General features: G+C 43.2%; 1 long non-coding RNA gene across 1 annotated transcript in view; it reads left to right on the forward strand.

Moving 5' to 3' along the window:
• Window positions 1-18,088, forward strand: part of LOC310765611 — a 377,156-nt gene extending 359,068 nt beyond the window's left edge. Inside the window, exon 3 of the long non-coding RNA XR_014549674.1 lies at window positions 18,044-18,088. This is a non-coding gene — a long non-coding RNA (uncharacterized lncRNA). The remainder of the gene's footprint in view (window positions 1-18,043) is intronic.
• The last annotated feature ends 9,442 nt before the right edge of the window (window positions 18,089-27,530 follow it).

Here is a 27,530-nt window from a genome sequence, read left to right on the forward strand (position 1 = left end):
TTGCACAGCTCATTACTATAAAAACATGAAAACAGGACATTTCCCCCCTCTCTCCCTTGAAACCCAAGGCATGCCAACACTCGGTTGCAGAAGAAGCTGAGACACAGATGGGAATGTTTGGCTGTGATTGTTCCACCTCCACACACTTATTTTTTTATTTTATTTTTAAAGATATAACATGCCGAAAGCATATTCTAATGAAATTCCATTATAATAAGGTAGAGCTTGCTGACATTTTGGGGCCAATGAGCCCATTTGGAATCAAGAAAGTGCCATGGGTGCCAGTCACAAAATGGCGACTGCGGAGTTGTGGCGTGACACAAAATGGTTGCCTTGGGGTGTGGCAGAACATGGATTCCAGGGGGCTGTAACTTAACACAGAATATTGACACATTGAAAAGTACAGGGAAAGAAAATGGTACGGGAACGCCCCCTCGTCAATGGGGGAAAGGTACCTGCATTCGCCGCCATCACATTCACTTCTAGAAGCTTCCAGAACAAAAGGTAGGATGTGTGTCCAATCTTGGCATCCAATGAAATGTGAGCATGTTTACAAGTATGTTCACTTGAGGCAAAGCATGCAGCATTCACCCGATCTTTCACCTCCTTCTATTTGCTTAAAGGTTTTCTATCTCTGCTGTGAATTTTTTATCTGCATTTGTGAATTGATAAAACTCTGTAAAAACAGAAAAAGTAATTTTGATGTGACCGTGTGCATAATTGGATAAAGAACTGGAAACCTTGAAATGCGGGCTGGTGCATGGCAGCGGGGGCGGTGCTGAAAGAGGAAGGAATTGTCTAAAATTCGTCTTGGATCGTAAGGTAAATGAAATAAGTTCTCAGAAAGTTCCTTCCCCTCTGCTTGTATCGTCCGGGAGTCACCCACTCCAAAGCTGCTAGAGATTTCGAAGGAGTCATGGGGGCCCAACATGCCTCATTGCCACCTCTATCTTTTCCCAGTCTTAGGCTGCTCAAAATCCCAAATCTTTAAATCAGGGATGGGGAAGCTGTGGCCCTCTGGATATTGGTGGACTCCAGTTCCCATCAACCCCCAGCTAACATGGTCAGTGGTCAAGAACAGGGGTCACCAACTTTTTCAACAGGGGGCCGGTCCACTGTCCCTCAGACCTTGTGGGGGGCTGGACTATACTTTGGGAGAAAAAATGAATGAATTCCTATGCCCCACAAATAACCCACAGATGCATTTTTAAATAAAAATACACATTCTACTCATGTAAAGAGGGACGTGGGTGGCGCTGTGGGTTAAACCACAGAGCCTAGGACTTCCCGATCAGAAGGTTGGCAGTTTGAATCCCCGCGACGGGGTGAGCTCCCATTGCTCGGTCCCTGCTCCTGCCAACCTAGCAGTTCGAAAGCACGTCAAAGTGCAAGTAGATAAATAGGTACCTCTCTGGCAGGAAGGTAAACGGCATTTCTGTGTGCTGCTCTGGTTCGCCAGAAGCGGCTTGGTCATGCTGGCCACATGACTAAGCTGTACGCCAGCTCCCTTGGCCAATAAAGCGAGATGAGCACTGCAACCCCAGAGTCAGTCACGACTAGACCTAATGGTCGGGGTCCCTTTATCTTTTTACAACCTGAGCATGAGATGGCAGGGCTCATAGCATTAGCTGATTCCCGGACCGTCCATGGGCCGGATTTATAAGGCAATTGGGCCGGATCCGGCCCCCGGGCCTTAGTTTGCCTACCCATGGTCAAGATTGATGGGAAAGTGTAGTCCAGCAACATTTGGAGCAACATCTTCACTCCTGAAGGAGCTAGTGTTATTTGTATGAAACCCTGTACAGCTTCCTTACCTATTTGAAAGCTGGATCTGCTGCCCTTTTGGATCCTGCCACCTGAGGCACTCGCCTCACCTTGCCTCATGGGTGAGCCAGCCCTGTGTGCTAGGTATGGGTATCAGCTAGGTGTTTGAATCCTTTCAGTGTGGGTTTCGCTGGCAATCACCCAAGTTGAGGGAACAGACAGTGTTTCTTTGAGGAAAAATGAAAACTAATTCACAGCACACAGAAACTGCACAGGTAATTGCACCTCAAAGATGTGATATCATTTTCCCAAACTGATCACCGCTTTCTTTGTTCCAAAGATTTCGGCAAACAGCAGTGCTTTGAAGGGCTCAGAAGGAAGGGAGCTCGAGCGATGAGCTTGTTACCATGTATTTTGGGGAATTGCTCCATGGAAACATATAAAAGGCATAGTGATTCTCTGGCCTTGCTGGTTCTGACACCCACACCACAAACCCACATGATCCCACTTCCTTCCTTTCCCTTTGTCACTCGCTGGGCCTGGGACCAGAACTGAGCCCTAGCAGCTAAACCATCTGTCTATATTTGTTAGTGATGCTTCTGGAGAGGAGGAAAGGAGAGGGGGAGCCGTGGGAGATAAACAGTTGTTTGTTTTTAAAATGTTCCTTTGTGCATATGCTTTGCAATTCCAGGGTTTACAAAGTACAAAAGGAACAAGTTGGCCAAGTTCAGCAGATCAATATAAATGCAAAACACCTACTGCATTGGCCGAATCTTCAGCTTGAAGAAGTCAGAAATCACAGGACTGTGTGTGTTTTTCTTTCTAAATGATCGTATCCTAAAGGTGCAACGATATTTACTGCGTCTGAAGAAATGCGTTTGAAGACAGCTTAAATAAATAAAGAGTTAATGCAAATATTCCATTTAGGAGCCTTTCGTTTTAAAACCAATATTTGCTTCCCAGTTGAATTTGTATTTGTCAAGCTCTCTTACCACTTAATCATCTGAATCCTTTTTGTTTGAATTACTTCATATAAGGATATTGTGTCTCTCGTTCTATTTTGTCTTGTGATGCAAAGGTTGCTATGGGAATTCTCCTGTTCCATTCCCTCAGGGAGCTGGAGCTTGCGGTTCGCACCAGATGATGAAAATGATTGGTTTGTACAGCCAGCTTGGTACTATGACCTTCCAGCATGTGCTGAAACCAGGAGAGACATGCGTCCCTGCAATTTACAGCTCAAGTTCTTTAAACGCGTCCTTTTCAATATTGATCTAACATCCGGCAGTGGTAGATTTGTTGAAAGATATGTAGATTTTCAAGAGTCTTGTGTGTTTGGCTCGGAGGCAACATGGATTTCAGCTGCGCATGCAATTAGTTCTTCTCCGCAATCTTATAATGAGGGGACTGCGTCGCCAGAAGCCCCACCAGGGCAAGGGTACAAAAGAACGCCTCCGAGCTAAAGTGTCAAGAGCTGTGTGATGCTTTTGACTTCTCTGCAACTTGGAAGTCATCGCTTCTGCAGATGGGAACCAAAGGAGGGTAAAGGAATAGTTTGCATATTTCACAAAAATCCAAAAACAAGCATTCTATTTAATACATGGATCCTCTGACTACGGCTGGGGGTAAGTTCACACAAGTGGGACCAGTGACAACATTCAGGTAGGTAGCCATGTTGGTCTGACAGTTGAAATATATATAAAAGACAAAAAAATTGTCCAGTAGCACCTTTGTCGTTGTTGTTGTTTAGTCGTTTAGTCGTGTCCAACTCTTCATGACCCCATGGACCAGAGCACGCCAGGCACTCTTGTCTTCCACTGCCTCCCGCAGTTTGCTCAAACTCATGCTGGTAGCTTCAAGAACACTATCCAACCATCTCGTCCTCTGTCATCCCCTTCTCCTTGTGCCCTCCATCTTTCCCAACATCAGGGTCTTTTCCCGGGAGTCTTCTCTTCTCATGAGGTGGCCAAAATATTGGAGTCTCAGCTTCAGGATCTGTCCTTCCAGTGAGCACTCAGGGCTGATTTCCTTCAGAATGGAGAGGTTTGATTTTCTTGCAGTCCATGGGATTCTCAAGAGTCTCCTCCAGCACCATAATTCAAAAGCATCCATTCTTCGGTGATCAGCCTTCTTTATGGTCCAGCTCTCACTTCCATACATCACTACTGGGAAAACCATAGCTTTAACTATACGGACCTTTGTTGGCAAGGTGATATCTCTGCTTTTTAAGATGCTGTCTAGGTTTGTCATTGCTTTTCTCCCAAGAAGCAGGCGTCTTTTAATTTTGTGGCTGCTTTCACCATCTGCAATTACCAAGAAAGTAAAATCTCTCACTGCCTCCATTTCTTCCCCTTCTATTTGCCAAGAGGTGATGGGACCAATGGCATGCCATTCGTGTGCATGCAGGTATCTGAAGAAGTGCACATGAAATCTTACAGCAAGAACAAACTTAGTTGGTCTCTAAGGTGCTACTGGACATTTTTTTAATTTTTTAATATATTTTGGTGACAACATGTCGCCCTACAGTATGTTCCTGTTCAGTGTCCCAGTCACAAAAACCATAGGGCCAAGTCAATGCGACCCATAAAGAATCTAAGAAACAGTAAGTGTTCTTGGCAGAAAAGCAAACAACATGTAGTATTTGCTTCCGGTATTTCTTCACAACATTTATAGACCCCTTTTCAACATCAAGGGTCACAAAGCGGTTTACAAAATAGTCACTAAAAACACCCACACATCAGAATAATGTGGCATTTGAAGCAAAAACCACAGGGGACAATATAAAATTCCATGAATAGGCACAACACAAGTAACTCTTTTTATCCATTATAAATAAGAGCCGTTTTAATGTAGTGCTTTAAACCATTGCAGTGTCATACTGTCTACATGATTCTTACAATGACACAACTGATTATTGCAATGTTTCCACATATGGTGGGATTTTTCCGAATTTGTTTCTTTAAAAACTGGTCAACACCGATCAGAACAATTATTGTTTAATAGCACCTCCGTATTGTATGAGACATCACATTCTGGATATACCTGGGAAACGATGAGAGAGAGAAAATTATTGATGTAAGAAAATTATCAGCTGCTAGTTTCATTCCATAGCTTGGTGACGGCAGTGCAAAAAGCTTTTCTTCTTCTTAAAATGAATATTCCAGCAGCGTAGCAACATGCACAGAAAGGAAGCAACAGTTTCTTAATTATAGGGCAGACGGGCAGCCACAAATGCAAGTTCTATAGCTAGATGGTCCCTTGGGGAAGATGCAATCAACTCGCAGTGGAGTGTTTTCTTGTTTTCGTTTTCTGAATGACATGTTAGACTGTGATCTTGTAAACCGACTTAAAACTTCCAGTTTATAAAGAAGGCCAAATTCCTATAATTAGGATTATGATCTCAACTCCTTCTCTCCCTCCACCCATCCCAGCAAGTCAATCCAGAAGGAAGAAGGAGAAGTTATGTATGGCAATTTCAATTCTGACCTCAAACTGGATAAAAAAGGGGAGGGAAATGTGAGCAATTTTAAAGTCTGCCAGGAGAGAGTGAGTTATTAAACCCCAACGTCTAAATGCTGGCGGTGAGAAATGAAATGAAAATGACATTTCTGAATGGATACTGAATTTCTCAGCATGCAATGTGAGCATCAAATCCAGACTTAGATTGGCTGGTGGGTTGTTTTTTTTCCCCTTTCCCTTTTCCATTTGGTGAAGTTTTTCCTGTCAGTGCTGCTGAATGACTGTTCTGGATCCTACAGACAGCACCGCTCTCATGGGGATTCGCTTGACATGTTGCGCGGCTGTTAGCTTGATGAAGCGTAGACAGGACAGGGCTGCAAAATGACTGCTATTTCCCATCTCTTCCTAAGCCTCTTCCACTGTCATTGGCTGCTGCTACATAACAGTTTTGTTGAACGCGGCATTGTGTAATAGCAAAGACGCGGTTCATTTATCGTTCCATGTCCCAGGTTTGACAGTTCGTTGGCAGGCCTGGAAACTTTTTCTGCACAGAGCCTCCTAGCAAATGACGGGAGCCTAGTATCTGCTCAGTGAGGTGGTAAACGTGCATCTGGAATGTTCCAGACTGGTGCTCCCTGCAAATGGAAAACCAGCTTGTCAGGGAAACGGATTTCCCTTGATATCTGTATTTCTACATGCAGGGTTTTGCGTGTTGAGGTCCCCAAGCCACCCCTCAAAATAATTCACAATTCACACATAATTTTTGTTTAAGGTTTTTGGCATAATTTTGGCCACAACTTTATTAAAATACATAATCTGTGAGTGGTTGCTTAGGCATTGGTTAAGACTATCTGTCCCCCCGCCTGGGACAGAACTGACTTCCGAACTCCCTCAGAAGCCAGTGAAGGGAAAACAATATTGGGGAGCAACGGAGCTGAGTCACAGGCCCTCACCGCTCACCCAACCTGCTCCCTAGGGCTTGCTGGCCCTGGTCCCATTTCAGGGATTGGACGAAATCATGGCAAGCCCCTGGATTCCTTTAACGTAATTCCCTTCCACACCACCATTGGAGGGGCAGGCCCAGCCTATCCTCACCCCTCCTCCAAACAATTTTTATAACCAATGCCTAACCGCAACCTTACAAGTTGTGACGAATTGCTAAGTAGTAGGCAAAAACCAAATGGCACCAGCCAATCAGCCAAATGGATAAAATTCCTGCTAGGCCCCTGCCCCAAAGGCAGACGACCCCATGACAGGCATAGCAAGGTCAACTGGAACTCAGGGCGGGTGGGCAGGTGATCCAATGCACTCAGCGAAAGAGAAAGCAAAAGCTGAGTGCCCCAATATTTAAAACCTTTGGTCCCACCCACCACATTGCAACATGCAATTTGCCCCAGCAACCCGGCCATCCAATCGTTGCCCCAGGCCAGCTCACTTTCACCTGCCTGGCAACATAGGGTTGGCTTGGCAGACCCCACCGCAACACGTGCTCTCATTTCAGGGAGAACACGCTTTATCCAATGCATCATTGCCTTCCAAAATGCAATGATTTAACTCTATCAGTATTTGATCTTTTAAATGATTTTCCCCTATGTTCTTAGCAGTTCTTTTTAATCTCCAAGGTCAGTGTGGAGAAAAAGGCAGAGTAATAATAATAATAATAATAATAATAATAATAATATTTCAGGGGCAAATGCACTCAAGCTACATTCACATGGAAGTTTGTTTCGCATACTCTAACTGAAATTTTCCACATTATATTTGTGCTTTCACGCAACATAAAAGCCACTTCTGGAAATCTAGTAGAGTCTAGTGCAAGTTAGTGTAATGTCACAACTTTGGGGGTGACGTACCAGCATATAATTCTCTCCTGCCATTTTCATGGGTGAATCATGGGGAAACAGAAGCACACATGTGCAGAAAGGGTGGGGAAGTAGCGACGTTGTCCAATGATGTTCATTGTTGTTCCATATGGCACTCACTGGTATGAATGACCTTTAGCAGACATGCTAGTTTGTCAGTCAAAAGGCCTTAGTTCCACAGTGCAACAGGTACAGCAGTGTGAAAGGGACATGAGAAAATGGGACGCTGCAATCAGGAAAAGTAGCACAATATTTCCCACACCTGAATGCACCCCATACTCAGACAGTATTTGAAGACTTATCTGTGCAGCAAATATATGGACAAAATTCTGCAAAAACAGGATATGTAAGATCAGCTCTACTTTCCCTTCTCGCAAGCTCCCAGTTTTCTAAGGAAAAAGGGAAGGTGTATCTGTAACTAGTAAAACTGAAATCATCAAGAATACAGTTTCAGACAGGCTGTGAATGTATTACGTAACACCAGGTAATGCTTGATATCCCCTTTAACTTGGTTTCACACATTCACCCTCCATCAGAAGGGATCCTTGCCTAATCTGAACTATGTTTTATGTAACATTGGATGGGCAGATTTCAATTTAGTTTCCTGTTAAAAGGCTAATGACATGGTGCTCCCACTTTCCCAATTTAGCTCATAAATGAATGCTAAGTGGTTTGATTGCTGCCTAACTCAGCCATGACTGATCTGGGAAAAGAAAAGGCGGACACTTAACAGTCAGTTTTCTTTAGAGAAGTATAGCCTGACCAATGCTAGCAATTATGCTTTCAGGGTGCCCTGATAAAATGTTCATTTTCTTTTTTGGTTTTAAAAATGTGTTGCTATTTTCAGAGCTTTAGCATCAGGTTTTAGCCTCTCCTTAATAAATTAAAAGAGGTAGGCTGCCCAACTTTCGACAGAGTCTTCTCTTAGAGTTTTGGTCCCGGTATTAAACTAGAGATGGCAGCAAATTCCTCCAAAACCAATTGTTCCAACATCTATAGATGCTTCTCTGATACAATGTCAGTAACTGGTTGGTCATAGAGGAAAGGTGGGAGAAACCAGCTGGGGAACCCCTAAGGTAAGAAGGCTCAGAGCCTGGAGATAGTTGGTGGGACAACAATGAGAACAATGAGTGGTCAAAAGGAGAAAACGTTGACAAGGAGGTATCAGAAGCTGAAGAGGTAACAGGGCTTAGTGAGCAGGGAGATTCTGTGGCAGAGAGAAGTTTAAAATCAGAGGCAGAGGCTGGAGCGTGGGATGAGGGAGGCCAGGAGGCAGAGTTGAGTCAGGCTGATTAAGATAAGGTTACCAGATTTTTTTCAATGAATCTGCAGACACTTTAAATAAATAAATACTATGCATTCGGGATGTTGATGCTGCAGCGATGGTAATGGCAGAGGGGCAGCCGCCACCTTGACCTCAACTGCCATGTTTCCCCTTCCTCCGAGGCTTCTATCTCCTTTCTCCATGAGCCTGGGCAGCCCCTGAGTTGTTGATTCTTCAGTGGTGGTGGTGGGGAAGCGGTGTACAGTGGGTCAGGCATGGAAGGTGGAGAAGGAGGGCCGAGAGCAGCGGCGGTGAGGCCATAGGAGCATTCCCAACCCCATTCCTACTTGCGTGCAAGCAGGAGGGGGCAGGGAAGCCCTCAGCTGGGAAGGGAGAGATCCCTGCCCCTCTCCTGCTTGCACGCAAGTAGGAGTTGGGAGGCTGCTCCAATAAGCAGCATGAAGCCTCCCTTCACAGCTTAGTTGCTGGGGTCAGGGAAGGTAGAGGCAGCCCAGAAGCTGCATCTTAGAGCCCCCGCACCACTATCATATGGGGACTTCTGAGCAGCTCCTGAAACCAGCCAGAGCCAACTGCTCCAGGCTGTTGAGACTGCCACTGCTGCTGCTGTAGGACATTAGATGAAATGCTGTGGCAAGACGGGAACCCCCAGTCTCTGTAAATGCTTCATGGTGGGCAAGACCTACCAAAGAAAGGATGCTGTGCTGCACTCCTGTGCAGCTCCTATTTTTTTCTAATGAAGATTTAACTTCACTTACTTTGTGTTATCTACTGCTGGATAATTCCTGCCTAACGAGCACACATGGAAATATCCAGATCTTCGAAATTGGGACTAGAGTGCTTCTCAATCTCATTGCCCACACCTCTGGTATGTAAGCCGAGCCCTGTGGTGGGAAGAAAGATCTCCACCCCCCAGCATATGGCATTTCTCTCCAACATCAACACTGCATGGAAGGGCCAGAGAAACTAAGCTTGGGCTGTTATGGTTTATATTGATTTAAAGCAGGTTTCCCAAACTTGGGACTCCAGCTGTTTTAGAACTACAAATCCCATCCACCATCTTAACCACTGGTCCTGCTAGCTAGGAATGATGAGAGTTGTGGTCCAAAAACAGCTGGTGACCCAAGTTTAGGAAACACTGATTTAAAAGCATTTATACCCATCTTAAGATCATCAAGGCAGCTTACATTTTTACCGACCCAGATCCTTCCTTTTACAAGCTTGGGACAGTGTACATGTGCTTGTTTCATTCATTCCTCCTAACATTCCTGTTTTTCTGACAGACTTTGTTCATGTTCACCTAGTAAGCTCATCACATCTGAGCAAGGATTTAACCTCAGATTCCTCCTCCCCCCCCCCCCGCCGATACATTCCTTCTTTCTTTCTTTCTTTCTTTCTTTCTTTCTTTCTTTCTTTCTTTCTCTCTCTCTCTCTCTCTAACACTCTCTCTCTCTCTCAGAAAGTCTAATTCACCAACATGAGCAAGAACATAGACATGAAAATGATTTTTACTCCATTGGATTAGAGATAAGTTTGGCAAGAGTGAGTCATCCCCATGCTAGGATTTTTGCGGTTGAATTTTCATGACATGCTCTCTTCCTGCATCCTACAGAACCTAGTTACACGGTTGCAATTAATACTTATCTGTCCTCAGTTCCCAGTTTTGACCCATGGAAATCATCTCGGGCTGGTACCAACTGCCGCCTGTCAGAATCGGAGTGTTTTGCAGCACTGACGGCAACGAGATGGATTGTTAAGAACTTGCTTAACAAATATAGATAATAAAATGAAATGTCACGTTTTATTAGGTGCTTCTGTCTTATCTGTCTAAGTGATTTTAAATGCCAGTATGAGAGGAGAGAGAGAGAGAGAGAGAGAGAGAGAGATGGCCAGCCGTGTCCCTTGGAGGTGCTTGCTAAGTGCTACATGGGTTTTTAACATTTGCTTTTCATTAATGGGCTAATTCATCAATGCTATAAACTAGAAGGGAGAGGGAAGAGGTAACAGCTGGAACTGCTGTATGGCACAGAACCGCTCCCCATCTGGGCTCTTTTCCTTACAAGGATAGACCCAGTCACTGCCCAACATCTTCCCAGCTGGTTGCACAGAAGTTGCCCCCCTGTCAATGTAGTATTCTAAAAAGTCATTCATGCTGAAATCCTGTACTCACTCACCTGGGAGTAAGTCTCATCCAACATACTGTGGCTTAATTCTTGTTCGCGCCAATAATAATAATAATAACAACGCAGAAATGGAGACTTCCTGGATGCCAAGACTCTAGTTTGGGTCAAGTACTCTTTGGTGAGAGAACCCTAGCAGAGACTGAAAGTCACAAAATGTGCAGCAAAGAAAAGTTTGGAAATCTATATGGTTAGACCTTTAAAATATGCCTTTCCTACTTTATGCACAGGAGGCCACAATAGCAATCAACATGGATGGCTTTAAAAGGGAATTGGACAAATTATTGATGGTTGCTAGCCATGAAGGTTATGCTCGGCCTCCACAGTTTAACCCCAGCTCTCAATTCAACAGGTATTTATGTATGCCTATACCAGCTTAGGTGTACATATTTGGGTAAGGATGTTGATCGTTGCCATGTTTCTAGAAGTAAAATTCAGGACACAAAATGTGTTGAGCTTTTTTTTTTTTAGGAAACTTAAAGTTGTTGAGCTTTTCTTAGGCAATAAACCTCAAAATCCTGAACATTTTGGCGATTTTCTGAAATTCCCCCGGACGCTAAACAGTGGGGCAGGAGATTAGAAATCATTCGATTTCATTGTTTGTGGGAAAATGCTTTGCTCTCCCCTTCCACTGCATTCTCCCTTTTGGGTATTTTAATGCCATGTGAGAATAACATTATTGCTATTACTCTCCTGAACTTGTTGCTTCCAAATGCTATCTTCCAAACCTAATCATCAGACATACAATGTGTAATAAGCTCTGGTCTGCTTCTGATCTGCGGCTTTGCTCCATTGAGTCAATAAAACTGGCGCATTACTGTGTGCACATCTGAACTAGATCTCTTGTACTTTTAAAAAAATGCATTGGGACAGTAGCTTGATTTTAGCACACTGCAGGGATGGAAAATTTTAGTTTTGTATTATAGGTAGAATACAAAACTAATAGCAGCCTAGCATTTCCTATAACGTGGGTTAGGCTAAAAGCAATGCCCCCCCCAACTGTGCTGTTGCCTCTGGATGGATTTGCATCTGACTGATTGTTCCATTAAGCTCCCAATCTGGTGAAAAGTAATACCAGCAATTTGCACCTGCATAAAAGAATTAGAAGTAATTTTGCTCTCATCTGTCCATGTGCAGTGGCGCCCAAGGAACCTGGCAGGACTGCTAGGAAGTCATGGGGGTGCATGGCAAATGAGAGGTCATCGTTTGTGGCCAGTTGTTTTGCTTTTTTTCCCATCCTTCTCCCATGCAAAGAAACTGCGGACACCAAAGCATTGCAGTTTCACAAATACTCATCCCCCGACCGAAAAGCATCTCCCTATGGTTCAGAAGGGCTCCCTTCCCTCACACTGGCTTCACTGCTAGGAGAAAAATTGTGTGGCCTTCATTTGTTATGGGTTCACTCAGTGGTTTCATGTAGATGCTGAACAGCATGGGGGATAAAACTGAACCCGGAGGAACCCCACATTGAAGGCTCCAGGGCTGAAGAGCACTCTACAAGCATCATCTTCTGGAAGCGAACACCTAAGTAGGACTGGAAGCACCGTAAAGCAGTGCCACTCACCCCTAAGTTGGACAGCCGCTCCAGGAGGATATACAGTGGTACCTCGGGTTAAGTACTTAATTCGTTCTGGAGGTCCGTACTTAACATGGAACTGTTCTTAACCTGAAGCACCACTTTAGCTAATGGGGCCTCCTGCTGCCGCCGTGCCGCCAGAGCATGATTTCTGTTCTCATCCTGAAGCAAAGTTCTTAACCTGAAGCACTATTTCTGGCTTAGTGGAGTGTGTAACCTGAAGCGTATGTAACCTGAAGCGTATGTAACCCGAGGTACCACTGTAATGGTTGATGGTATCAAAAGCCACTGGGAGGTCAAGTAGAGTTAACAAGGACACATTCCCTCTGTCTCTCTCCCAACAGAGGTCATCATACAGGGCAACCAATGCTACTGACCCTTATTTTTGGCCCTTAACTGCATGAAGCCTAAATGCCAACTGAAATGGATCTAGAAAATCAGCTTCCCCCAAGAGCGCCTGCTCAAGAACCTTCTCCAAGAATGTGGCACCAACTAGCTTGAATGTTGGCCCAATGACAAAATTCCTAATGCCTAGCAGCTTGGGCATGAGAGCTTCTCACACACCTCCTTTGGATGAGGGAGCCTTTATTGGGGAACGATATAATTTTCTGTCCAGCTCCCTACCCCCACCCCGCTTCTCTCCTCTGCTTTTTGCAGTAGCTGTTCATCAAGCAGTATTGAAACCCCAAACTTTAGGCAGTGTCTCTGCGTTCAGCCCACTCAAGCTCTAGGGACCAGCAACATCTCAGCCTTTTCAGCTTCATTTCACTACTGGCACTCTTCCCTTGGGCTTCTCTTGGTTCCACCAAGTCCCTCGCATCTCTCGCATTCACCTTCACCTTCACATTCATCTCCCCTTCCTGTAGTTTCACCTGATCAGCCCAGATACATGCAGAAGAGGCAGAAATGCTGGTGCCTGTTTTTAGTGCAGAACACCTGCATAGACTACTCTCTTTCTGTGGTTTAGCATCATTAATTGCAGGTAGTGCTGGCTGAATCAATCAGTTTTGGTTTCTCTCCGTTTCCCATTTTTCCAGTTTTAAGTTATCCACATTTCCATGTTAGTTTGCAAATTTTGTTTGAACAAGGTCCTCACAAAAATGCATTTTAATCTGCATTTCACCTAATACACTCGTATGCAGTTTTGCTTGATATGGATGTTATAGCAAACAAGTTCCTCTAATATTTATTGGTTTGTGGATTTATAAATTGCCTTTTGCACATGTCTCTAGGCAATTTAGTCACGTATTTTTTGTATGTAGTTTTCTACTAATATAAGAATTACTTGCACATTTCTCCCTAACAGATGCATTTTTCCCTACATTCACGTTTTGTTTTGCTTTATTTTGTTTTGTTTTTTTACCATATGACAGTCTGGTGGGGGTATACAATGACAATAGTACCTTGGGTTATTTACTTGGCTTACTGGGGCTACTAAAAGCAATTCAAGGGTCATGAATCCCACCTGCTCCTTCCCAAGAGCACACCTTACAATTTCATGATGTTTATGAAACTTTTCCAGCATTCATGAGACATGAAATCTCCCACAAGCCTCAAGTACAGCGCTTGGACTCCCTTGCCAAATGTTAGCTTATTTAACTCAACGCATCACTGAGAATTTGACGGGTTCTGGGTTGTAGGCGTAAACTTATAAATCCTGGTGTTTAAAATGCTGTCATGTATAATCCTTTTCAAGTTACAGTGACCTTTGGAAGAAGTCAATGGCTAAAGGCCCATCAACATCATCTTGCAACAGAATTACATCCTTTATGCTTTCAACAGTGACACCACAAATCAACAACTTTAGTCAATTCCTTGTCTTATCTGCCATCCAATGGATTAAATACGGTAAATTGGCATATTACAGTATTCTCAATGCCAGTGTTTTTCTGAAACATTGAAGGAAATTGGAGTTTGTTTACTTATTTACTTATGAATTTGCACTTTCATAAAAATATAGCAAGGCCGAATACAACATATACAAATAAATTCAACAAAGATAACCATTAAAAATGTCTGGAAAACATCAACAAATACTGATTGGATTAAATTCCTGTTGTAAAGGCCTGTCACCCTTCATCAGGTCGGTCCAAGTACATTGCTATATGATACATGACATGCTGTTAATGACTCATAGAATACAATCCTATATGCAAAATGCCACCTAATATAATCCAAAATTCAATTCAAATATTCCACCTACATATACAGGCAACTTAATGCTCAACTATTAGGTCAGTTCCTGCCTTGTGAGGGCACTCAGCTCCTGGTGAAATACTGACCTGGTGAAGGGTGATGAAACAGAGATTTTACCTGGATGTCTCGTTGTCAGAGTCCTCCTTGTACACCGTTTTTCAACTATAAGATTTAATACAGAGAATCTGCACTCTGGACTTCAGTACAATATAGTTGAACTTTTGGATGTGGAGGTATTGAAAGTCATTTGTAGAATTGTATATATCACTTCAAGACTGACCAGAAACAATATATATTGTTTAAGCTCATGCCGATCAGATTATTAGTATGTGTTACATTGTGATATTTCGTGTACAATACATTTAGAGCACTCATCTTGTTCTGTGCATGCAAAGCTACCTTTGCATACCTTTAGTGCTGACCTTTAAAGCATTAAACGGCCTTGGCCCAGTATACCTGAAGGAGGGTCTCCATCCCTATCAATCAGCCCAGACACTGAGGGCCTCCTCCGAGGGTCTTCTGCTGGGGCCCTCATTGTGAGAAGTGAAGTTACAGGGAACCAGGCAGAGGACCTCCTCGGTAGTGGCGCCCACCCTGTGGAACGCCCTCCCATCAGATGTCAAGGAGATAAAGGACTACCTAACTTTTAGAAGACATCTGAAGGCAGCCCTGTATCAGGAAGTTTTTCATGTTTGATATTTTACTATGTTTTGTATATGCTGAAATCATCATCACCACCATCATCTTCTATGAACACAGATTGTTAAAAGGTCAGGAGTGGGGAATCTCTGGTTCAGGGATCACATGTAGCCCTCTAGCTGGCCCTTGAGACTCTTTCCACCCTCTTTCTAGGCCAGTGGTTCCCAACCTTTTTTTTTTTGGCCATGCCCCACCTAAGTATCTCTAAAATTCTGATGCCCGCCCCCTGCAACATATAATTCTTATTATTCAAAAAGTGAACTCCTATTCACGTTGAGGAAGCCTAAAAGGCCATTCACTGTTCATAAGTCATTCTCGAATTGCCCCCCTTAAAAATCAAATTGCCCCCCTGTGGGGCATGTGCCCCGTGTTGGAAACCACGGCTCTAGGCCATGCCCCACAGCAGCTTAGTAGAAGAGATGCAGGAAGTTAGCTTCAGACATGTGTCTGAGTCTGGGAGCTATTGAGAGGTGCATCTTCCTCCCATGGCCACATCGTAAAGAAAGAGAGTGAGGAAAGGAAGATAAGAAATACATCACTTCCTCCCTCACCGGGGTGGGGGGTGGGGGTGGAGCTTAACCAACTGAACCAACTCTAGCAATTAGAACTCTGTGATCCTTAACTCCTTCATATACTAACTAGCAAAATATGCACCCAAGGCTCTCCCACAGGAATGTGGCCATCAGTCTGAAAAAAGGTCCCACACATGTTAGGTTCAAATAGCTGGTGCATTTTTAAGAGCATCATTTATTAAATCACAGTACTTTTGCATAACCTGCTCACTGGTTCCCGCTATTAAACCTTATTTTGATCATTAGTCATGGATAACCCCAAACAGCAGGTGATTCCTGAAAAAGCACCACGAATGAACTGCAATGTTTGTCAGTAAGCAGGTGGCTGTCTTTTGATATAGCATTTCTCGTTACTGCTACAAATTAATCAAAGTTTATGTTCAGAAACCTCTGTAATTGGAAGTCAGCAAAATCCGGGGGGGGGGGGGAATCAATGATTCTGCAGCATAAATGCACTAAATGAAGACATAAGAAAAAGCAGACAAGATTAAACCTTGGAAAAGCTATGTATATAACTGTAGCAATTCACCTGACATTGAGGAAAAAATAGCTGTCACAGTTCGTGTCGTAAAGGCAGCTGGAATGGAAGCCAGGCATAAGCCTGCGTTTTGAGATGCACGCGATAATTAGGAAAATGAGTTGTATAGCAATCAAATATGCTTCTAACCATTTCAGGCAGGAGGAGATTTCACAACCAAAATTCATTCTCCAGCACTAATCATGGATTGTTTAGGCTGTAATTAACATAATAGGAAACATTATCTGCCAAAATCTGTCAGCTTGGCCATAAAGTGCAGCCTGACATGCTATACAATTAAGTCTCCTATGATGCTATTATGGTTAAGAATTTTTAAGCTGAAAGCCGATCTGTTTAATCAGATGCTTCCCTGCCCATGCAGGCACCTTCAAAGCAATTTCTCAAATGGCAACATGCCAATAAACTTGATGCAAACTGTGGCCAGGGCTTGGGTGTATTGTCATTGCGCAATCCTGCCAGCACAAGTTAAGACTTTGTTAATGGGTGGGATAGTTGGGTTTCTGAGAAACAATGGGCTTAACTCTCTGGCAGGTATGGGATGTCGCAAGAGCATGTATGGCTTCTACCAAGAACAGAAGTGTCATGGCATCCTGAGCTGGATAACAACCATCACATAGAGCAAATTCTCTTTTTGGGGGACATCATCGCACTTAAACACCACCCAGCTCTGCTGCTGGCTGGAGCCAGACTCAAAATCACCAAACATTGGGAGTCTGCATCTGACCCCTGTAGGGATGGATGGTTTGAGAGTGTGTGCCTTGTCTGAGCCAATCACAGAAGGGATCTAGGAGCAGTTATGAAGTGAGACCATTGTGATGTTGTATCGACACGGTTTACACGCTTTACAAATAAAAATAACACACTGCAGAGCGCCCTGCCCTCAGTGCTGGATTTATGTATAAGCTAAACAAGCTATAGCTTAGGGGCCCACTCTCTTGGGGCCCCCAAAAAAATTTAAAGGCAAAAAAACCCCTTGATGTACATTTCCAAAATATAAGATAAAAAGCAAATAAAATAAAACCTACATACAGCAACAGTGTTTTGTGTTGATAAAATACATATTTTTTTATGTGCAAATGGCTTTAGGTACCTATTAGGTCCATAAATTACCATATAGCATATATTCAACAGAAAAAACAGTGACAATTTGTTGTTGACAAAGGACAGCTGGACATATAAAGGCCTCCATTACCTTTAGTAGCTTAGGGCCTCATCAAACCTAAATCCGGCCCTGCCTGCCCCTCAATGCCACATGCTTGTACAATGGTACCTTGGGTTACAGAGGCTTCAGGTTACAAACTCCGCTAACCCAGAATTAGTACCTTGGGTCAAGAACTTTGCTTCAGGATGAGAACAGAAATCTCACAGCAGCAATGGGAGGCCCCATTAGCTAAAGTGGTACCTCAGGTTAAGAACAGTTTCAGGTTAAGAACAGGCCTTCAGAAAGAATTAAGCTCTTAACCCGAGGTACCACTGTATGTGGCGAGGCTACTTTATCAATACCTTATTGATGATGCTTGGAGAGCTCAGCTGGAAAAGCACAAGACAATCAATTTCAGGGTCCTCCATTCGAGCCCCACATTGGGCACAAAATTCCTTCATTGCAGGGGGTTGGACTAGATGACCCTTGTGGTCCCTTCGAATTCGACATGTTCTATGAAAATGTCCATTTTTGGAATCAATTTTATTAGGATGTCTGCAAAAGTGTATTGAACCTTCTGTTTATTTTCTTCCAACTGCAGTCATGTGCGCCACACAGTCATTGCTCCCTTTATTGCTTATCTTGTTTGTAAGTTGTTGTTTTTGAAAACTCAGTAAAGGATATCCTTTTTTTTTTTAAAAAAAGGATATCACGGCACTCTTTCTAATAAACAGTGGTTCCTCAGGTTACATACGCTTCAGGTTACATACACTTCAGGTTACAGACTCCGCCAACCCAGAAATAGTACCTCGGGTTAAGAACTTTGCTTCAGGATGAGAACAGAAATCTCACAGCAGCAGCAGGAGGCCCCATTAGCTAAAGTGGTGCTTCAGGTTAAGAACAGTTCCATGTTAAGTACGGACCTCCAGAACGAATTAAGTACTTAACCTGAGGTACCACTGTACACAGGAACCCATAATTGCATGGATTTACTTGCCAGCTAATTTATTTATTTAATAACCATTCCACATTTTCTCCAAACCTCAGGGCTCTGCAATTCATCCTTCCTTCCTTTTACCCTCAAAACTACCCTGTTACCTTGTTGCCTTGCAACAAGAAGACTGTCGTACTCAGGTGAAGACTAAGCTAGTTCCCACTTCCATAGTATCCATTTCAGTTCTGAAATTTATCCCGCCTAGATTCAGAAATGGAGCCCAGAAACCGGTCTACTACCTGAATTGTTGTATATGTGAAAAAGACTAAGGTGTTCGACTATAAGACAATCATACCTTGTCTGTTCTGCTGTCCGGTGAAATATAGAGGTGGGAGATTTTCATTTCTTTCTTTTTTTTTTTAAAAAAGCTTGTTATTGAAAACACCTTCTTCCAAACAACTCAATTTGTCAAGCCTGTTGTGACAGTCAAGGTAAGCACATAAGTGATTGATTCCAGCAAGGCTTGAGGGTGGCTTTGAAAAGAAGATGAAATGTTTGAAATTAAGAATAAGCAGAGAGTCACTTTACACCAAAATGCAGACTGAACCTTGGAGGAAGGATGCCTATGCAAATGAGCCCTGTGCTCATTTGTTTTATTTATTTATGAAATGCCTTTGCCATGTATCTCAAGGCAATTTACAAACATGCCATAAATACAGCTAAGAACAGACTAAAACAAGGACAAAAAAACCAACAACTAAAGATGGACTTAAAGTGATACAAATGTTTTCTCTTCTCTGTCCCCAGTGCCTTCACTCACTTCTGATTCAGCAGCAAACCATAGTTTTCTGCTTCATCCAAACTGCATTTTAAGCCAATCATATCTCGATTGGCAAACCACAGTTTGAGTTGGGCTTACAATCCTGGCTGGCTGGAAAACTGGTTTGCATCAACCACAGTTTGCTTGGTTCAGGGCCGTCTTAAGCATATGTGCCGCTGGGGTGCAAAGATCCACCCAGCGCCCCCCAAATTTAGTTTAGCCGTCCCAAGTTAACTTTTATTGAGCTTTTTTTGGGAAAGGGGAAGCCAAGGTTGTTGACCTTTTCTCTAGGAGGGAAATCGCTCACCTGTACAGTGGTACCTTGGGTTACATACGCTTCAGGTTACAGATGCTTCAGGTTACAGACTCTGCTAACCCAGAAATAGTACCTCGGGTTAAGAACTTTGCTTCAGGATGAGAACACGGCACGGCGGCAGCTGGAGGCCCCATTAGCTAAAGTGGTGCTTCAGGTTAAGAACAGTTTCAGGTTAAGAACGGACCTCCAGAATGAATTAAGTACTTAGCCAGAGGTACCACTGTAACTGCTTTTGTTTCCTGACTCGACAGGAATATTTGATGCTACGGAGTAACAGAGCAACGGGGGGGGGGACTTTTGCTCCACTGCTTTTCACTGCTGCCAATCGAGAGGGACCAGTATGCAGTAGGTATACATTTGCCGCTGCCCCAGAATTTGGCGCTCGGGTGCTCTGCACCCCTTGCACCCCCAGGTAAAGATGGCCCTGGCTTGGTTTGTATGTAAGCCATAACTATGTATTGCTCCCAAATGAAAATCAAGAGTGTTAATCAGAGTGTGTGAGAGAAACAGGAGGTGCTACATGAGGACAAGAATTACTCACCTAGTAGATGTCTATATGATTTGCTTTTTGCTGTTGCAATTTGTCTCACACCTTACAACATAATATAATTCACTATGTTGTCTTATCATAATCTTGTCCTTCTTCATCCTCTTGCCCTGCCTTAAGCCAAGCTATTCCCAGAGTCCCTTGTACACGTATCTCCGCAAGCTTCTAATTTACAATGCAATTATGAGAGTAAAGGATGAACTCAAGAAAAACCTACAAATAAATAAAAACGGGTAAACTCACTCAATAAATTATTCATTTCAAATTAGATGTGCTCAACTCTATTAAAATGCTACTCGATTGCATTATTGCTGATACAGAACTTCATTTCATCTCCTCAAAACAAAAGAGTTTATTTGTACTATTAATAAAGAAAATTGCCATAGGGATTTCTGCAGCAATCATATATCTCTGTTTCTCTCAATTATTCCCCCCCCCTTGCTGTATAAAGGTGTACTTCTTTTTCCAAGTAGAAACGTTCTTATCGCCAATCACTCGAAGTCACAGGTAGGCTTCTTAATGAAAGCAATCTTTTTAAAAAATGGACTGGTTTGTTAAGGAACACTCATTTTTCAATAGACAAGATGAGATTCCGAAATGAAATTGCCCTGGCAATGGGCATGAGAGGAACCTCCAGCACAGACATAAAGCAAACCTGTAGAAGCAGAGATTATTATTATTATTATTATTATTATTATTATTATTATTATTAAGATTTATATACTGCCCTTAATTACAAGATCTCAGGGCAGTTCACAGGATAAAAATACAAGGTGAAAACACAAGGAAATAGTTAAAACGAAAACAACAAAGCAATTATACTCCCCTCCCACAAATGAAAATATTGCTCCATAAAGATGCCACATAGGCAAATTTAATCTGCAGTGGAAAACATGTCCAAAACTGAAATTGACAGTCAGACTTTGTGATCACATTGGGTAGCATTCAACAGTGTTATAAGCAATGGACCATTCCCCCTCCTCCCTCCCCCCCCTCCACAACCTCCTAAATCTGTTATGGGGTTTCCCTTAGCCCTCTGGAACAAATTGGTAGAGGGTGCAGGGTCCATGCAGGGAATAGAGAGAGAGGAAATCCCATTGGGATGGCAAGAGTCCATGCACTAATGCAAATATTTAGTTGAATGCCATCCTTGTCCATGCTATGTACCACTTGGGTGAGGAACTTGTGACCCACAAGCATTATTATTATTATTATTATTATTATTATTATTATTATTATTACATCAGCTGTGGGACAGGTAAAGATGTGGCTGGGTTGAAGGAGGGTTGCAGCCATTGGTTGATTGGCAATACCTGAAAAGCCCAGTAGACACACAAACGTACATATGAACAGAGATTAGGGCTGCCTGGGTGTCATGGACCTGCTCCTGAAAATCACATCTCTATCTGAAATAGGCATCTATTAGGAAGGGACTGTAAATTATTGGCGAGAAATGTACTGCATGATATAAAAGGAAATCTAATTGGTAACTGATAACATCCTCTGTCACTCCTGACCCACAAATGCAGAATATTCCAGTTGACTACAAGAATGAGCCCCATTGAGGGGTTCAATTCTCTTATGTGATTAGAACTATTTGAGGGAGAGCAGGGACATGCTGGCTGGCCCTGGACCCTCCATCATGTCCCTCCTGTGGGATACCTCTTATAACCAAAATGCTTAACTCTAATTAATGCATGAAGGGGTTAAGACCATAGAGTAAGCTCTCCTGTTGGCTTGGCTAGCTCACACCCCCTCACCTTGCAAGGGAAGGTTACCAAATGCTTTGTTCTCTCACTTCCACCATGCAAACCTTACCAGTAAGGAGGTCTAAGCTGGATGCTCCAAGTTTAGACCACATAGCTTAAGCAAGCCATATTTGTGTTTCAGGACAAATAGAAACATGTACTACTTTGGAAGTTTTGCTGCCTGCTTTTTCTTGCTGCTGTATGGAAAAGCACATGAATCATGGCTCATGCTCTTCCATCTTGCAACATGGGAAGTAGCTGTAATTCAAGTAGCAAGAAAGGCACTTACTACAGACTTCATTATATAGTCTATGATGGCAGGAACACTCATTTTCCTGGGATTCACATATGAGCCGTATAAGCTCGCATTCTGCGGCGCAAACCTTCACATAGCTTACCAACATAATTCTTAATGCAGCCATATTCCTCCTAGCAATTAAGAAATTCAGAAGATGGGCTCTTTATGAGAGAGAGAAAAGTCAGATCCAACCGTTATTTAATATCTCTGTGGAAAATGAAATGGTGAAATATATCCCCTGCGGTATAATAAACATGGCACTAGAACTCTTGGGAACTGGAACAATATTTTCAACTCCCAAGCTAGCAGCAATATAATAATGAGCGCTGAAATGCAAATCCTGGGAGGAATGGTTTTAAAAATCAAAAGGCCTTAGCTGGGAATATGCCGTACAGCAAACGGCAACCACGGGCTAAGTTCTGAACTCTGCAATTCCATCAAGGATTCGACTGAATCCTCCCCTTTATAATGAGATTCAACAGCATCAATCATTAGGAAGTTTAATAAGCTCGGCAGAGGCTGGGAGTTCATGCTTTCCAAGTGCTCTTGGCAACAACGATCATCGCTCCAAGTTCACAGAACTTGTCACTTTTGGATCCTGTCTCCTCCGACACCTCTCTACGGGACCGTTCTTAGAAACAATCGAAAGAGTGAAAATTCAAGAATCACAACAGAGATCCTTTCCAAATAGCAGGAGCTCCCAAGCCAGAAATCGGGCTGTCATGGTAGCAAGCTGCCTTATGCTAAGTCAAACTTTGGGACTATCTAGCTCACTGCGGTCTATGATGAGTGACAGTGCTACTCTAGGGTTTTAAGCAGCCATCTTTCCCAAGCCCTACCTGAACATGCCGGTCGCATGCTCCTGATGTAACACATGTGACACACATGATATTACACGGGTCAGAAGGAGGCTGTGAGTGTTGACATTTCCATTCCACCTTAAGGAACAGGCATGTGGAATTGTGTGTAACATGCCTGTTTACATTCCAGCACAGTATACTGGGAACTTCCGTTTGTGTATAGCTTTTACTTTTGCTGTTCTCTCCGAGACGACATGAGAGAGAAACGACATGTTTCTTTGCTCTAATTTATGTTTAATAAATCTGTAGTAATAGAATGACTTCACAAGCCTCACGACTATTCTGTGTGCACAGTACACTCTGCTAATAGCGTGCCCTGGCTTTTGAAGCTCGGGTCGCTGATGTATGTCAGAGCACAGGCCGATGGAAGAAGACGGCACAGCTGGGGCTTATCAGCTGGCCTCCCGGGCCTCTGCATGTCGACAGTGAGGCCCAATGAGGCCCAACATCACAATGGGGAGGCCTAGTGGGACCCTTCGTCACCGTGGGGAAACCTTAAGAGGACATCATCACTGCGGGGAGTCCCGGCGAGGCTCTCCATCACTGTAGGAAGGCCCGGCAGGATGGGGGGGGTGACTCAGCCCCGTCCCCACATAATTGGGGAGGGGGCTGAGCTGTCCTCAGCCCAACAGAGTTGGTGCCTAAGTGCCAAGGCGTGAACCGGGGACCTTCTGCATGAAAAGCAGTTGCCTTACCATTGAGCTAACAGCCAGGCAGTGCCCATTAAAATCTATGAATTGATTTGAACACAAACTGGGAAATAAAATGAACACACCAGGAATAAATAACAGAGCTGTCGGGCAATTTTTAAAGAATTTTTAGGTGATTAATAGTCTGGCTTTTATTTAAAGGAATTGTTTTGCATCTTACAAAATCCCAGGATAGATGCCTGTTTTGGCCTAATGAAGAGAATAAGAGGGAACTTTCAGTTGAAAAAAGCACATGCTCCAAAACAGCTGGGAGGAGGGGAACACACACACACACATAAGCAGGTTTTCAGACTCCGCTACTAAGCTGGATGACGAACCACACAGAAAGCCCAGTGCCATGTGCATAGTTACTGTTGCCGATCAAACTTCTGAAACCTTCTAGTTTGCTTTGGTTTATAAATCTGCAATCACACCTGTTAGCTGTTTGGGGATGCATCGGGTGGATTTAGTGCCCGGGAGTTGTATGCAAAGTAGAGCTAAGTAATGCACCCCTTCAGCGCAAGGATTTCAACTTGTGCAACAGGGTTTTCCTCTCCTCCTCCTCCTCCGTGCCCCCTAAATCTGTTTTAGGGTTTCTCCCAACACTCTGGAGAAGATTTGAGGGCACAGGGTGTGGGGTAGGGCAGGAGACAGGGATAAGTCTGCACAAGCAGAAATCCTTGTTTTGATATATATTACTGCCCCAGGGGATTCAGGGATGTGGGTGGCACTGTGGTCTAAATCACTGAGCCTAGGGGTTGCTGATTGGAAGGTCAGGGGTTCGAATCCCTGCAACAGGGTGAGCTCCCGTTGCTATGTCCTAGCTCCTGCCAATCTAGCAGTTCGAAAGCACACCAATGCAAGTAGATAAATAGGTACCACTGCGGTGGGAAGATAAACGGTGTTTCCGTGCGCTGCTCTGGTTTTGCCAGAAGCGACTTAGTCATGCTGGCCACAGGACTCGGAAAATCTGTCTGCAGACAAACGTCGGCTCCCTTGGCCAGTAAAGCGAGATGAGCGCCGCAATCCCAGAGTCGTTCGCGACTGGACTTAACTGTCAGGGGTCCTTTACCTTTACCTTCTACTGCCCCAGGGGTTTCAGATTTAGCATCCACCGGGAATTGTTACCATGGGATAATCTTCCTTATTTGTGCTTTCCCTCACCATTCTTCGGACAACATTGTTTCTAATATAAATCTGGAAAGTGAATGTTTAACTCCAAGAATCCTGTAACTACTACACAAACCTTATCCCTGTCATGGGGAAAATAAATTTTGTTTTTCAGCTGGTTTCTGAAACATATTTTTATTTTTAAACCTCATATGCTTGTGTGACTTGCTAATAAGAAACTAAAAAACCCAACAACCCGTTTTACTCCATTACTTGGCCTATGGATTTAAAGCTTCCAGTCTTTCAGCATATTTTACTAAATCATTCCGTTGCACTGCCTCCAATTGACAAATACGCACTTGGAGGGTTTATCTGAGAACTGAGGCAGCTCCAAATGCATAAAGGGCACTCATAAAAAAAATCAAAGCTAAAATCAATTAAAAACGATCAATAAATGCCCTCTTGGAAGGTTGGTCTGGTTAGTACTATTTTGGGGGTTTATTTGCTTCTTCATGGTGACCCAGTTTTGAAAATGTTATTTTAGTTTTAGTTTACTTATTTTTTAAGATTCTTATGCTGCTCAATAACAAAGGGTGGATGGGCACTTTATCTTGGATACAAAGCCATTACCATGAACTCTAAAACAGAATGAAACCAAGAAGAGAATAAAAACAGATCAAAAGCCAGCAATAGATTATAAACAGCAACAATTTATAAAAATTCCCTGGCGTGTGTTTACTACTTTTTGAAAGAGGTTGTGGTGCATATAAAATTGAATGAGGGAGAAGGGAAGCCACAGCTCCCTGTTAGAAGGAAAGGTCATATTGAATATTTTCAGATGTGGAAAAGAATGGGCAGCTATATCTGTATGCTTACGCTTTCACATTTATATAAATAGTGATGAAATTGGAGGGGAAAATATTCGGGAATCCTATATCTTTGCATGCATATGGCTCTTGAAGTTAACACAACAGCTGCATGAAAGTGGAGGCTGGTCTGTGACTGTCTCTCCAACTGAAAATGTCAAGCAGTGTTTTTTTTTATTAAAAAAATCTCAAAATCTCAAAGCCACACATGCTTTCTGGTCCCATTCCCCTCATATTGTATATTTTCTTGAACTCACAGAAGCATGAGTTACTGTCAATCTGCTGTTCTCTGGCCTCCTGTAAAGTTTCCAGTAATAACTGGAATTTTCTGGAAGACAGTCATTTTTGTGATTGCCTTAATAAAGCCATTGGTTTAAATAAGTCATGCATTATTTGTTAATATATAATCAGCCATTTATTTATTTAATTTCCATACTGCTCTTCATCTGAGGATCACAATACAGTGGTACCTTGGTTCTCAAATGCCTTGGTTCTCAAACTCTGGAAACCCAGAAGCAAGTGTTCCGGTTTTCAAACATTTTTCGGAAGTCAAACGTCCTATGTGGCTGTTGGCTATTGTTTCTGGCATGCCCGCACCAATCAGAAGCTTTACCTTGGTTTTTGAACATTTCAGAAGTCAAATGGACTTCCGGAATGGATTAAGTTTGATGCTTTTGTTTTTGCTATTTATTTTGCATTTTTGTTTATTCAGTTAATTTGTTTTTGTGACTGTGTGGAACCCAGTTCAGCTACTGATTGATTGATGGATGGATGGATGGATGAATGGATGGATGGATGGATGGATGGATGGATTGATGGATTGATGGATTGATGGACTGATGGATTGATGGATTGATGGATTGTGTGACTGTGAAAATGGATAAAAGCCCCCCATCCAAACAATGACTATCATCCAGTGCAGGTAAGAAAAGAATAATAATTTTAATTTTTTTCATCTACAATACGGTCTTATTTATTTTATAGTACAGTACATTGATTATTGTTTCCATTTTATTGATCAACGGTCTCGTTAGATAGTAAAATTCGTGTTAAATTGCTGTTTTAGGGGTTGTTTTTAAAAGTCTGGGGCGGATTAATCCATTTTGCATTACTTTCTATGGGAAAGTGCGCCTTGGTTTTGGAACACTTTGGTTTTGGAACGGACTTCCAGAACGGATTAAGTTTGAGAAACAAGGTACCACTGTATAGCTCTTCCCCTCCTTTGGGGTGTACCTGGCTGTCCACTGCCAGGATCCAGGATCCAAATCATCTCCCTCTGTGCTTTCCCTGGGGGGTTCTTGGTCAGGCAGTTTCCACCACTCCTCCTCATCCAGCCAGACAAGGTGTTAAACAACAAGGGGGATAAAATTGAACCCAGAGGAACCAACCCCACATTGAAGGCTCCATGGGGCTGCCCAAGCACCCCCCTCTAGAAATGACCATCCAGGTAGGACTGGGACCACCACAAAGGGGTGCAACCCACCCCTAACTCAGACATCTGTTCCAGAAGGATATTATTGTTGATAGTATCTAAAGCTGCTGAGAGGTCAAGGGGAATTTACAAGAACACATTACTCACCCCCATCTCAACAGAGGGGCAACCAAAGCAACTAACTCTTACTTTCAGTTCTTGACTGGATGAAATACAACTCCAGTCCTGCATGGGAAGAGCTGTAGCCAGGCACAAGGGAGTAGCCAGGGGGCAGGGAGGGGCAGATCTGCCCCTAAATCAAGTAAATAAACAAAAATACTTAACTAACTGACCAATTGCATCACAGATAACTTGGTTCTGCCCACCCTAACATAAAGCTTGCCCTCCCCAAAATAAATCCTGGCTACGCCCATGGCAGGGCACATGCCAGAGGACAGAATGTCACAGGTTCAATCCCTGGCATTTGCATGTAGACCTGGGAAGACTCCTGCCTCATACCCCAGGGAGCTGCTTCCAGTCAGTTTAGATCAGTGGTCTTCAACTGGTAGTTCACAACAGGAATACTTGTTGTTTAGTCATGTCCAACTCTTCATGACCCCATGGACCAGAGCACGCCAGGCACTCCTGTCTTCCACACAGGAATA

The sequence above is a fragment of the Podarcis filfolensis genome, assembly GCF_964270895.1.
Source record: "Podarcis filfolensis genome assembly, chromosome: 6".
In the NCBI taxonomy this organism is placed as follows: Eukaryota; Metazoa; Chordata; class Lepidosauria; order Squamata; family Lacertidae; genus Podarcis; species Podarcis filfolensis.